A 15137-nucleotide genomic window follows, 5' to 3' on the forward strand; every position below is an offset into this window, starting at 1 on the left:
GCCAAGAACTTTGCCAGTTTGAGCTTGATAGTGCAGCTCTTATCAAAGCTATCTCCCTCTCCAAAAGGGGGAAGCAAGATCTAATCTAAATGTCTGTCTGCAGCGCGTGAAGTGCAATGTAACCCCTCTATCTCCTCCAGCAGAACAGCTGGCTGCCGGTCGCTTCAGTTCAGAGGAGAGGGAGATTGAGGCACATATAGAAAGAGAGAGTGGGAACTGAATTCCAGCGAATTAATCACCGTCTGTTCCTCAGTGCGAGAGAGGAAGAGAGAGGAAGAGAGAGAGAGGGAGAGAGAGTCAAATAGAGAGGGAGAGGAGGAGGGGGAGTGTATCCTGACGCAGTGTGAGAGGCAGCAACTGAGAGCAGAGAGAGACGGAGAGCGAGGGAGACAGCGGCGAGGAGGCAGCTCATCACATCACGCGCCGTTTTGCATCCCTTAAAAAATCTTGACGAGCGTGAATCGCTGCATGTACAGACTGCTGCTGCTGTGACCGCCGAGCTTTTCCCGGTCACTGCTCTTCACTGAGGAGCCGCAGAGGAGACACGTGCAAGCTGGAATCAAATCAGTAACAAATACTTAAAAAAAAAAAAAAAAAAACACCCACATCAACACAAACACAGATACTGGCAGAGGCTGCGCGCGAGAGGAGCGTTTTGAAACCTTGCGAGGTGGAACCGAGTCTTCTTCTTCCTGCACATCTGGATCAGGTAAAGTGGAAACATCTGGAGATATCGCGCTAAAATCGTTTTGCTTCTTTTCATGTGTGCATGCCGTGCGATGGCTTGCTGGACTCGCATTGCGTAGGCAACTTTGAAATACGCCAACAGCTCAGGCATTCCTGCGGTTCTGAAATCAGCGGCTTTGACCCCATCACTGTTAGTGAGTGTGTGCGTGTGCGTGTGTGTGTGTGTGTGTGTGTGTGTGTGTGTAGTTGTGATAAACGATGGGACTGTGCTTGTTGTCTATTCTGAGGCAGCCTACCTTGTCTTATCTCTTGTCTTATGTCCGTTGCTCGCGCGGACGCAGAAACATAGATCCTTATTTGCATTATCGGCTCTATAGTGAACGTGTGCGGTGCCTCATCATCCCGTCCTCCAGTCCATGTACCATTTACACGTTCAACTTTGAACCGAGACGTGTCTGAAATGGTTCACATTTAGCGCACATTAAGGCTGATCACTTGGCTTTAATTTAGTGTTCGTCCTGGGACATGCTGCAGAGCCAGCGAGAGAGGACAGGCACGGTTTAGCCATACACCCGCAGTCCGGCGAGCTGAGCGTTCAGCACCTTGGACAGCGGCTCTGCACACTGGGTTGCAGGCAGTGAAGTATTCAACCTGCTGGTGCTATATTTCAAATGGTAGTTTCCTCTGTATGTTCTTGTCAGCATATTTCTTATTTGAGACCTGGAACGTATGTGACAGGAAACACTTGAATGCATCTGGTCTGCTTTAAAAGTACACGATTCCATACCCAAAACTGGCATAAAAAAAGACGACAGACTTTAGTTGAACCATGCACTGGATGTGCATGTTTGTTTCCATTTTAGAATCAACATACAGTTGCAGAACATCTGACCACAAGTGCTTGTGCATACAAAAGATTGACACAGTCAGGTGACAAATTAAAGGGACGCTCCAGCTCTTAAGTATTACATAACCTCAGAGTTGGGGGACTCACAAGAGACAGTTTGTTTGAATGATGGTGTAAATGGAAGCAGAAGCAGCAGGTTTTGGTCCCAGTAGCTCGAGGTCCTAGGTGGAAACTCATAGGTATGAAAGTCATTTTTAGAAATGTCCACAAAATACATTTTAAATATTTTTGCAGAGTCCGAGTGAAGAGTTAAAAGATCTTAGATTAGGGTTCCATCAAAGAAAAACCATGCAAAATGGGCAGGGAACTAGTGTTTATTTTTATGCAGGGCATGAGTGGTCATTGCATGATTTAATGAGCATAAAAAAATTATACCAATAATACATTTTGGCCTTCACAGTCACCAGAGCTCAACCCCATTTAGTACCTATGAGAGAAGAGCTGTGACGTGTTGGATAGTGACCTTCAACACCAGTGTCAAACACCAGAACACAGAAAATATTTTAAATGAAAGGTGTTTATACCTCCAGTAGAGCAGAAACTTACAAAATCCAGCCATATATAGCATGTGGTGGTTTATCACCACTTCAGCACACACATTTAAGCCTTTCCCGGTTAAATTGTGTCTATGCAGCTTAAGTCAAAAACAGTCCTGATGTGCAGTTTAAACCCAATCTCCAAATGTGTGCATGTGTGTGACAAAAAGTCACTAAACCAGTACAATTTTTGGCTGCCTTCTGCCTACTGCCCCACTATCTGTTGTAAATGGATGTTGTTGCCACTCTGTCCCATAGGGCATGGACTACTAACAGAGTTTTTCCACTGACTGACTCCAATTGTTGGCTGAGAGCCACAGAGGGAGAGAGTGGGAAAGAAGAGGAAGACAGACAGATTGATAGAAAGAGAGACAGTGATAGAGAGAGAGAAAGAGAGAGAGGGAAAGTGGGATGAACAGGGTCCCTCTCCTCGCACACTGAATAGATACTCGGTGATTCCACTAAAACTGAGCAGCTTCAATGACTCATTATGCGTTGGGGGGGGGGGGGGGGGGGGGGGGGGGGGGGTGAGAAGTAGTTGTCTTGGCTTTTTTCAAGGCCACAGATCGTCAGTCACAAGGAAGTCTTTAGTCGTCCCGAGAATTCATTGATAACTATCTTAGAGGTCGCTCATCTTGCTTTCATCCTGCATTAGTACTGCAGTGCTCGCTGCAGCAACACTTCTCCAGTCTCAAGAGTTTAAGACCTGTGTTGATCGAGATGGAGCAAAGTGTCTGTTAATCTGGTTACTGAACTGAAGTAAAGGGAGTGGCACTTCATCATCTGATAGTCCAAATCTGCGTTTTACCATTCTGATTGTAAAATGTACTCTTTCTATATAAATATATATATTTGAACAAGAAGTACAGTTATACAGGTTAACTATGTCAAATGTATAGCCTACTTTACACTTGAATTCAATGCATTTCAGTCATGGATATTGTGTTTTTTACTCGATTTGGTATATAGCTAAATTTACAATCGGAAATACATATAAAAATGTTGCTTCTGTTTATGGGAAATATCTTAATTATTCGGCTCTTGACTGTATAATCTATACAGGATAGTATACAACATACTGTGGAGTCCATAATCTCTTAAAACTTTTGTGCATTTTTCATCATGTTCACATAAGGTAAAAATTATGAATGAATGAAAATTATGACCTGTTTGTCTATGGGAGGACTGTATCTTTCGCACACAAGGCTCCTTTAGACTTGTGGACTATGGGAATTGTCTTAGATTTGTCTCCTAACCTGTGATACTAAATTGCTCTGATTTGGATTCTTAAGACCTAAAAAATGAACTAACTACAGCAATACAAAACCTCTCTACATGCAGCTACACAGTAAAGCTTTTTATGCTGCAGCAGCAGCAAGAGCTGAAATTTCATAAATGGTGGAAGTATTACAGTTATGCTAGTAATAAAGCATGTGGCAAAACTACAAATCAGCAGTAATCAAAAGCGACAACTTTAGTGAGAGGAACTGGCAGAATGTCTGCAGGAACAAAACGAATGAAAAGTGATGGGTTCAAGTTCTCTGCTTTTTTGATTTAACACCCTGTTTTGTTTTGTTTTAGCTTTCAACCTTCACCTAAAGTTGTAAAAGTGTTTTTTTTCTTCTCTCTGTGTATCACTCACCGCAGACACAGGAGTGAGCTATCCATCTGTGGTAAAATCTTCGTACCCAGAGGCATCTCTTTGGGGCAAGTTCTCCAAGAGTACTAAGAAAACACTACTGTGTAATGGGAGATCCCTCCCTCTGCTCTCACATCCATTTACTGCATTTTTTTGCCCCTTTTAGCTGCCTCTAAAAGGGAGCAACATGGAGCATGTATCTGCGGGGAAATCCCAGGCCAAATTTCAAATCAAGTCCCGTCTGTCATTGTTTGTCAAAGTCGTCTATAGTTTAACAGGAGCAAGCCCCGCAGTTAAAGCATTTAGGAGCATAGAGAGCCTTCAAGAGTTTTTTTGTCTAAATGTTGATTTTTATGGCGTGGAAATTCATTATGATGTCTAAGCAGATCTGCACGAATAGTTCACATGCTACTTCCCTGCTGACTGGGTGTGTTTAAACATTTATACATTCATTCTGTTTTTGTTTTTTTGAATCAAAATATGATCTGAATACAAATAAGTTATGAAAAACTGTTTAAACTGTTTAAACATTAGGCTGACTTTTTGCCCACATATTCAAAGTCTGTGACACATTTTAACCCACCAAAAAGCTCATTACATTACATATTTCAATTTCCCCAGTGCTGTGTGTGAACAGATCTTCTGTGTTAGCAAAAGGGATGTGTATAGACATGCTAACAGACACACACATGCTCCCACACGTTTGTGCAGCAGACACATACACTTCCTTTCAAGCTCAGGATGCACACGCTCAAGAAAGCACATGGATTAATAATGTACCATATTCCCAGAAGGGGGCTAGTTAGCATTTCAGGAAGATTGCACTAACACTGGGGAACTGTAATTAGGAAGTTATTGTTGCAAGTTGCTTCCTCACACACACACACACACAGAGCACACCGCTCAACCACACACAGGCCTGCACACACCCATGCGCATGCACACTGATGCATGGATACAATATGCAAATTAGAAAGTATAGGGAGCGGCAGTTTGCTCTCTGTTAGACTGAATCTCTATTTGATCTGTCTTTCATCCAGTGTGATTTTTGTTTGTTTGTTTCAAAGGAGAATAACTAGGGCAGTTAATGGAGTGCTGAACTTAATTGTTCAAAAGTTGAGTATTTTTCAACCTACATCCCACTTCTTTTTTCTCGAGTGCATTTATTTTTTAATATTGTGCTTTTCTTGCTTGCAGCCATTCAGAGAATCAATCAGCAACATTTACATATTTTTATATTTGAGTTACATTTTGAATGGTGGCGTCTGTGAGTTCGTAGCGTCTTATTGTGAGAGAACTGAATAACTTCTTCCACTCTTGCCTATAGAAACACTATTTGAATATCAAAATGGTATAATATAGAAAACTTTGTTTGAATTTCTAAGCCCCCCAAAGCGCTGTGAGATTATATGGATTTTAGAAGGTGTATTAAAAAGATAAAATATTATTAAATAATTATAATTTAGTCTGCAGGAGGTATATTGTTCTCAGAAGATGAAAGAGGGTGTAAATGTAACCTTCTGATATTAAGCTGACTATATGTATCATCATAGCCATCTCTGTGATTTGTGGCCTTCGACTTTTCTAAGAGATATTTTGGGGAATTTTTAGACATGGCAGAAAATATTCCTCTAAAAAAACAAAACAGTTTAATGTTAGGTTGTTTTAGGCAAAAGCAGTAGGATATTTCAAACCCTATGCAAAAAAAGTTTTTTACTGAATGGCTAGATACCTCTTAAATGAGAAAATGTTTTGTCCTGAATATGGGTGAACGTTATAACATAAAGTCCATATAAAGGCATTTTTAAGACATAGGTCAGTGCTCTCATGACCCTGAATTACACTTCACTCTCTGCACTGAAAAGGTGCCCAAATTTGGCCAGAGGCTCATCAAATTTCGACTCTCTCCCTTTTCTTCTGGCAATCGTATAAAAACCTGAATCAGTCTGGGCCTTAAGAAGTAGTTTAAAAATTCCTTCAAGCTGCTTCCATTAACCCGAGCGTTACTTTTTAAAACAATGAGCCAACTCAACAGTGACCTCATAGCTCCTGCTTGTAGCGTGAATGATGAATGAGCTGCTTAATGTATGCTGACGCATGTCTTGCTGATGCCAGCATGCCAGAAGTAGAGCTAATCCCAACCTAAATTCTCCTGCTAAGGTCTCACACCTTCTCTTTTTCTCTCTTTCTATCCTCCTCCCTTTTTCTCCTCTCCTCTCTTTCTCCAGCTTTCCATACCGCCCAGAATGCACACACCCATATGCCTCCTGTGTGTTTGTGTGTGTATATTGAGTCAGCTAGTTTGTATGCCGGCTGCTGCTATACCAGCCTCTCTCTGGAAATCAAGGAGAGATCGTGGTGTGTATGCCGAGAGAGTGAGAGGAAGAAAGAGCAGCGGGGGAGAGAGGGATGGGTAAGAGGCTGAGAGGTGAGAAAGACAGAGAGATAGATAGAGAGAGGGATGGAGATGCCACAGGGTGAAATGAAACAGCAGTGGGAAAAAAGAAATAACAAAAGGGTGGGAAAGATGGAGAAAAACGCTCAATAGATGTGTTTTCCTCCCAGCTTGCTGGTCTCTATTCTGTTTCATTACCTCTGTCCTCTGTTCTGCAGACAGCACTGTCTCTGTGTGCAGACGCAGTTTGGAGACACTGTGGCCTGGCACAGACTTGAAAACCCCTCTGATGTTTTTGCTCTGAGGTCCTCTTCAGGGCTAAGAGAAGAAATCTCTCGGGCTGTCCCATTAACTACTAGAGCCTGGACTATTGAAATGGCATTACCTTTAATGGCTGAGCACCACATCGGCTCTTCCTCCATTTTCTGATAAAGATCTGTCGTTCAAAAACCCTGAGTTACTAGCTGCGGGACAGCGACAGGGAGATTGTTTTTTTTGGACTCTTTTCTCTTATCTTTCAGGCATCTCTCAATGTTTTCGCTCTTTTCTGGTGACAAATTTCTCCAGGGTTTGAGCATCATTTGTATCCTCTTTCCGCTCTTCAAAATATATGGAGAGAAGCTCTGACAGAGAAGATGATAAAGAAGGACAACAATAATTTTCTTTGTTATCTTACAGATAGCTTTTATAATTGAGGGGACTGTTTGAATTCTAAAATGGGTTTTACGCCGGGTTTGAAAGACAATTTGTAGGCCTCTGTAATACCAAGAAACTCTATTATCACACCAGTTGGCAATCAATAGCTCCGTCGTAAACAGAAAACAGCACTAAGAGTTTTGAAAAGTTTACAAAAAAAGATTCAGAGACTTGACTTATTTGTGTGGCATATTAATTTATTCAAAAACGACATATCTATTTTCTTTGTGCTATATGGAAATATTTTATACACGGTTTGGAAAGTAAACCCCCAAGTAATAAGCTAACTAGCTTATTACTTGCCTAACTTTTAACCTTGCTCAGCTTTTCATACATCATTCTGTAATGTCCCTATTGAAAGCATTTTACAACATTTGGGAGTTTACAACAGTTAGCTAGCTAATACTGAGCAACTTCAACACTTTATTGAACCTGGTCCTATAAATGCTAGCTATATCATAGTTTATACTAATGTTGTGTCACCTTCTGAAACTCTGATAAACACTCAAAACAAGCCTGGTATTATAATATAGCATATATGCTAAAGGCATTATTTATTCCTCATGAAAGCCCTTTCTCTAGTAAACTAAAGGGAATAGTATTATTTGAAAATAGAAACAATAAAGCATACATTTTACCCCGTTTTAAGTAGCTTAATCTAACATCGAAATTAAATAACAGTCACACTTTTCTATTTCAAGGCTACTATCCAGCTCACTGCATTACACATTTTGTAGATCCAAAATGTTTAATGGACCATCAACGGCTTTTCCCCCAGAGTCTTCAGCGCAATATATGAAGCTTTCAAGTAATTATTAAAGACTGCTTCATGTGTTCTCTATATTGAATGAGTCGGCTAGAAACTTAAAAAAAAAAAAAGTCCAGTCATCCAGAGGCAGAGCTTTAACATCTAATAGAGCTAACTTTAGTTTAATGAAGCAGCTAGCATTAGCTGCTAAAACCTAACAGTGACAGTGTCGCCACATGCAAATTTTATTGGCCAAAAATGTGAGAAGTGCTTTTCCCTCCCTCTGTAGCCTTAAAATATATTGCGATGTAGGCTATATCATCCAACCTATCCTTTTGAATCATATATGTGCTGGCTACATGAAAGCTTACCCCTGCAATCCTTAGGCAGCATTAAAGAGCCCATATTATGCCCTTTTTGGGTTCGTATATTTAATATATGTACCTACTTTTGTACGTTCACAATAGCTAAAGTCCGAAAAAAGTGTCTGTTTTCATGTACTGCTCCTCCTTGCTCCCTCTACACTCTGAGTCCGTCAGCTGCACTCTGTTGAGCCCCCCCTGTTAGACCCCACATGGGCCAAGTCTGCTCTGATTGGTCTGCCGATCTGCTCTGTCGTTATTGGTCAGTTGCACAGCACGCGTCTCGGAAATTTCATCATGAGCTGCAGGGCTTGCCACAACGAGCCAATGGACTTAGATCAGTGATCTTACACTGACAATGACGTCTGACTGACAAATTTTTTTCGAGGGGGGCTAGAACCGAGCGCTACATGCGGCTAATGCTACAGCTAACAGGAGGACGTAGGAGAAGCCGCGTTTCCGCGGACTTTGAATTTTTGCACATAGATGTGCCTAAACATGCACAGGACACTTGGAAAACACACTAAAGAGCATATAAAACCAGAAGAAGCATAATATGGGACTGAAACTGAAATCTCTGAATCAAGTACAACTGGTCTATTTTTTTTTCTTTTGGTGTGAAAGTAAAGGATCAAAATGAAACATTGTGGGATAAAGGACAATTTTGTTTGCATTTGTGTTATATGTGTGAACAGGGAGAAGATGATATTTTTTGGTCTTCCACGTCATTTCAAATTTGTTGGTTTGTATCACCCAATATCGGCTCTGTGCCTGAACTTTACAAGAAGAGCTTCCAAAACAGACTTGAACATAAATAATAGAACTAACATTGGGAATAAATCCATAGATTCTTCTTCTTTTGCTGCAGTACGTATGTCAGCAGCATTGACATTCAGGAGTGTGCATGATGGACTGGTCTGAACTTGAATGTTTCACAATGTAGGTTTGTGTGAAAAAGCTTGTGTGTAGCCCAGTTTGAATGAGGCTCAAGAAAGAGTAGAAATCTGCGCAGTGATTCATGTTAGAAAACTAAAATGGCTGAGGTAAGGAGCTCTGCTTTATTACTGGTTGCAGCACCACTGTAGTGTAAATGAGAGAAATAAGGAGCCCTTGTTTCAAGACACACACTATTATCGATCTGATTCTGAACACAGCCTACTGTAACTTCAGAAGGAGTTCACCAAACACTAATGACAGATGGATTAACTAACCAGAGATGAAGATCTGTTACTTCATCATACAGCCATTTTTGGAAACAATCCAGTCACTGCTTCAGTTTTTTAACTTCTTTGTATCGTACACTGAAAAAACTTACACCAAGTCAAGTGTTTTATCCATCATACCCTAAAAACTAGGAGTGAAAAAAAATCATCTACTGCAGTATGAAATAATGTTGAATGATTTTAAGTTTTTCTCTAGAAATGACCAACAATATTATAATGTTGCAATATGACAATAAAAAGCATTATCAAGAAAAAAAAGACACACTATAGTACAAATACTTCCTTAAATTTTACTGTAGGTCTTTCCAAAATGATCAGTATTCTATCATATCATATAGCCTAAGTAATGTAAAATCCAGACACCCATACATTGCTCTAAATGTAGGAGCAACACAACAGAGCATAACATAAAACATGAATAGAAAATTGCCCTGTTCTTTCACACTGAATCACACTGAATCATTAAACTGTGCAGTTCCAAGAAAGACAAGTCTAACATTTTTGAAAGAATAAGAATAATTAAATAAGGAACATTCTAGTTATACCTTGAACAATTTTGTTGCAAAAATGGAGACACAGTTTTGCTTGGCGTTGAATGCTCTGCTCGAGGGATGCTCCCTGGGTTACCTGAGCAGCATAGCACAGCTTTCGAGGAGGCGCAGTGCTAAACCCCTACCAGGGTGAACCAAAGGCTTGATGCAGAAAGGAGGCGGCTGGGATGGGGAGGCAAAGCTTTGCCAACAGGAGCAGTGTGTGTGCAGCATTGGTGTAGCAGAGATGAGTGAGATGGAAGTTGTGTTCAAATGGACAGCCTTGATATGATTGGTGTGTGTGTGTGTGTGTGTGTGTGTGTGTGTGACTGTGATCACAAGCAATGATCCATTAACTGGCTGTCAGCTGATTACTGCTAACGTGTATGACTTCTGTGTCCTGTGTGAACTAACACAAAGCTTGATTGATAATAATAAAACAAATATTTTTCTGTAAATAATGTGAGGTGCAACTCAACATGAAACATGAAATGAACAACAAAGCATCAAATATGAAACAACAGATATTCTGATTGCCAAGAGCTATAAAAGATTGGAAAAAAAACCCAAATACAAATTATGACATTATACGGCTTACACCAACACAAACCTATCAAACTGCCATACAATGCCAACTTAAACCCAAACGTTACTGAATGACTTAATACTGATAGTGTTCATCCATTGTAATGCTCAAAGGCCTCTCCAGTGTCAACAAATATTTAATAAATCTACTTTGTCAATATTATTTTTGGATACAGTTTGATTTCTTTGTGCCTATTTAAAAACTAGCAATATTCTATAATCCTTAAAACTGTTCATATGTGTTGGATATAGTGTGAAATGATGTTACTATCTTTAATATATTTCATTAGTGTTTTGGGATATTGATCAATAACTTGTGGATAAGGAGTTTCTACATACCTGTTCAGTAGAGTGCCTGCAGTGGACAAACTTATGGATATGTTAGAGGTGACACTGACTTATACTCACTGCAACCTGCAGGCCCTTTTGGCCAAACATTTTAGGGATTTACACTTCACTGACATTTCTGTACTGTGTACGCTCCCTCTTTGTCTTTGTCTTTTTTTTGGGTTCAGTTTAGCTCTTCAGTTATTTACAAGCTTTGTTAGATCAGCCAATTGGCAATCACAAGAGAGGCTAAACTGTACAAACCTTTTGTCAATTAGCGCTCAGTAACACCAGGGGAAAATACCAATGCTTGGCAGCCAAGTGCATAAGTGTGTTTTTTGGGTTGGGGAGTGTGTGTTTGAGAGTTTGTTTTGTGACAGTCTAATGATGTGGCAGTGGGCAGCATTTTTGTTGTGTGATCGAGGTCAAAGGTCATGTGTGCATGTTTATGTCACTTATGGAATGTAGTTTGTACGTTTTGTGTGTGTGGGTAAGAAGTAACAAGGCAAAGTGTGTGTGTGTGTGTGTGTGTGTCTGAGTGTGTGTGTGTGTGTGTGTGTGTGTGTGTGTGTGTGTGTGTGTGTGTGTGTTGTGTGAAAAAACTAAATATCTCTCCTCCTATAATCCTTTAATTTCCCAGAGCGCTGTACATTTTATCCTGTTTTCGAAGCCAAGTCTCAGACATACTGGAGTGTGTGTGTGTGTGTGTGTGTGTGTGTGTGTGTGTGTGTGTGTGTGTGTGTGTGTGTGTGTGTGTGTCTGTGTCTGAGAAAAAGGAAACCATAGAGAAACAGCGTTGGTATCTGACAGCTGTTTGCAGTTTGCACTCTGGGTGTTGGAAATGTGAAATGCTTTGTGTTTCTGTTCGTGTTTGTGCATTCAGTCATATGTTGGGGTTAAATGTGGGACTGAAAGCAACATTAGGGGAAAATGATTTTGTAATAGTCGTCTTTAGTAGGCCTTTCATTTTCTCACTATGTAACTGTCTACTTTCAGCCTTGGGTTGTGATATGACTTTTTGAAATAATAATAATAATTTCTTCTTTCTTGAGTTTTACTCAAAGAATGTATTCTTTGATTTCAGTACAGTATATCTCAGACAGTAAAAACATGCTTTTCAGGATTGTAAGTGCTAAAATAACCATTTCTGCAGGACCAAAAAACAGTTATAGTCCTTATAAATGATTTTTAAAATTGTGTTTTAGAAAAATCTATTATGTAAACAATTTTACAGCTGCAGGTAAGGGTATAGCTGAACACCATTGTTGAATTGTTCAGACTTCCACAGGTTACATAACATCTTCAGAGAACACAATCAAAAGATTTGAAGGCAGAGGCAATGAGTTTCTAAATGTATCACAATGGCTCAATGTTGGATGTAGCCTACTCCGGTCCTTAGTTCTCCACCCCCCTTGGATTCCACTGACATGGATTACCATGACAACCCTGAGAAACCTGGGTAACAAAAAACAAGCTGTCAGCCGCTCAGGACTGTTTCTTCCAGAGCTAAATCAAAGATTCCACTGCTCTAACAAAGATAAACTTAACCAAGACAACGGCTCTAACAAGATTGATTTCAAATAAAGGGGCAATACTTATTAAATGACAACCTCAATAAGAGGTAAAAGTATTTGCATAAGTTGTATTGGACTGCTGTGTGCTTTGATGTGTTCTTGTCTATCCTGCACCGGAAATGCTATTTCTTCCTTTAAGAAGCAGAGAAACGCAATATATTTGTGAAAGAGTTCATTACAAAAATCCAATAAATCCTGCTGTATGTGGATCAGGTGAAAGGATATTACTAGTACTGTGACTCGAGTTGGGAACAGGGATCATGTCATCATCTTGGGGAATATGGAAAGGAGCGTGAACTCTCTCTCAGAAAACCTGTCAATATCTGGTGCCCACCATTTGCCTCACGCAGTGCAACACATCACGATGGATGTTTGATTTTTATGTGAACATCCAGGATAGCTGTATCCATTCGCCAAATAAGTTAAATTGCAAACAAAATAAATATACACATTAGCTTGTTGCTAAGCGACACTGGCTGGTTACAGTGCACTGACGTTGGCACACTTTAAACCAACCAGAGGATATGAGCTTGCCTGATGTCAGACAGTAATGCTACTTATTACATCTTGCTAACAAATTCCATTCACTTACAACCCAACTCTCAAAATTGGAGATTTTGCAAACTATCTTGTGGTCAAACGTCACTTTAGACTGAACAAACATGGCGGACAGAGAAACCAGAAGAGTTCCCACACCAAAGATTGATCACATGCCAACAGATTCTTCCTTTTAATATAGATTACAAAGATCAACATGTCTGCCTGTAACATTATTTCAAGTTGTCTCTGATGCGCAGACATGGAAACGCACTGCGGGAGAGAACAAAGAATAAACATCTGTAATGTGAGGTGCTAATTAGACGCTTGCCCTCTCTGTAAAGTGAAGTCTTCTTGACTGTACCAGCAGCCATTTTTGTTACAACTCCAGCTTGGAGTTAAGCTAACCCTAACCCTACAGAGACATGGCTAGACAGCTGCATTTGTCCCGCCAGTGTTGCTGACTGGCTTATTGTTAGCCCCTCAACAGTAATCATTGGATCATCATTTTAAAAACATGAATACACTGTCATGGGAAAATGCAAAACTAATCAAGAAACTTGTGAAGTTTGCACATTCAAAGGTCTGAGCTTAGAAGGAGCTGACCAACAGCACGTGGCTGGATGTAGAGCTAACTGAGCGATGTAAGTCTCCTACAGCTTAACTGAACTGTATTCTTTAATGTTGCTGATAAGGTATTCTGTTAAGGAAATGTGAGACCTGACACTATTTGAATAGTTATGAGAGAAGAGTCTCTGCTTTTTGGTGAGGGTTTAAAACACCAGATTTTCCCTAAATTTGGACCAGATACATTTTTCACATCTTCTTTGCTGATGCTCCCTTTGTCATAAATATTTCATACATTAGAGGGCAAACTGGCTAGTTTAACAACTATTTTACTGTCTTGTTTAGTAGAGCTGGTCTCATTTTTACAAAGCTCTCAAACATTAAAATAAAATTTAGGGGAGTACAGCGTCTGTTAAGAGAGCCAAAATAATACAGATGTTATCTCTGCCGTGCGCACAAAAATAGAGATGCAATTTTAGCTGAGCTTCCAGATAAAATCAGAGGAGCATATCATGGAGCATGAAGCACTCACATGCAATTGCACGCACCAGCACAAACACACACACGGGCAGACATACACACACACACACACACACACACACACACACACACACCAGCAAGCAGCAGCATGATGATGTCAGGACCAAAGTCACATCATCTGGGAGAGAAAACAGGCCAGAATCTCATCAAAGCATCCTGAAATGAGATTACCACCCCAGCCTTGCTTTTATATAGAAGTCAATATATCATTCATCCCTCTCAGCCTTCTTCCCCTACAAATTGTATTAAATCCCAGATACGTCCCTTAGAATCGGGACTGGATTGCCGGGTGGGGTGGTGGGACGAGAGACAGAGAACAAAAGAGAGGAGAGAGAGAGAGAGGGAGATGTGTGGTTGTGGGGACTTTGCAGAGAGTCGAGCTTCTTCCTGCGTCACAAAGACCACGCTCAGTCAAGGACATGTTGAGATGTGTAAAGTGAAAACATCACACGGTTTGATGAGCAAATTGTCTGCATCTGTACGCATGTCACACAAAATTTGGATGATCATTATGTCTCTGAGCTACATAAAATACACCCACATAAGCAACAGATTACGTTAACAAAGCTGATGCTCTCAAACCACCGCCTGAGCACATAGCAGATGCTATACCACATTATACGGCCAAAGCTTTGTGGATAGTATAACCCATCTTATTCACTGCTTGAGTTTTAAGATATGGGCTGCACATACCAATGAAGATACCAAGGAGCAACCCCCCAGGTTGATAATTGAACCCAGAGCAAAACTGCTAAAGTGCTAAAAACGTTTCTTAAGTGGCCACTTGAAGCTGGCACACAAAATGAATTAATCCCAAATAGAAACCACTGTTGTTGAAATATGAAGCCAATGCAGAAGTGCAAAAACTGCAGTTCAGGCATGTGGGCATGATGTAGCTTCACTCTTCACTCTGTGAATGCCGCGGTCCATCAGCGCCAAGGCTTTGCTCTGTCGGACGGAGCACGCCCTGCCCAACTGGGTCCGTTTCTGGAGCAAGAGCGAAGCTATGAGCAGCTGTACACAAATCACAGGAGAACTATAGGATGACACGGGAATAAAGAGAAAATCGGGCGTCCGTATATGTGTTATACGGTATACGTTATGTGTTTCATTTTGAAGTTGACGGGACACTCCGTGCGCTTTCCTTGTCTCACTTCCTGTCCGGGTCGTTTTATTCCGTCCAGATTGACGCGTGCTTGCAGCGGCGAAAAATAGACTCGCAGCGTATTTGAAACAGAGCAGAGCGTAGTGGAGCTGCTGTTACGCTATATAAGTGGCTGATTA

The 15137-nt window shown here is 40.6% G+C and overlaps 1 protein-coding gene across 1 annotated transcript in view; it reads left to right on the forward strand.

Moving 5' to 3' along the window:
* Positions 1–363: 363 nt before the first annotated feature.
* Positions 364–15137, forward strand: part of LOC132987880 (protein ELFN1-like) — a 125043-nt gene continuing 110269 nt past the window's right edge. Inside the window, exon 1 of the mRNA XM_061054861.1 lies at positions 364–709. The gene's annotated coding sequence lies outside the window, so the exon portion shown is untranslated. The remainder of the gene's footprint in view (positions 710–15137) is intronic.

Source organism: Labrus mixtus, chromosome 2, assembly GCF_963584025.1.
Source record: "Labrus mixtus chromosome 2, fLabMix1.1, whole genome shotgun sequence".
NCBI lineage: Eukaryota > Metazoa > Chordata > Actinopteri > Labriformes > Labridae > Labrus > Labrus mixtus.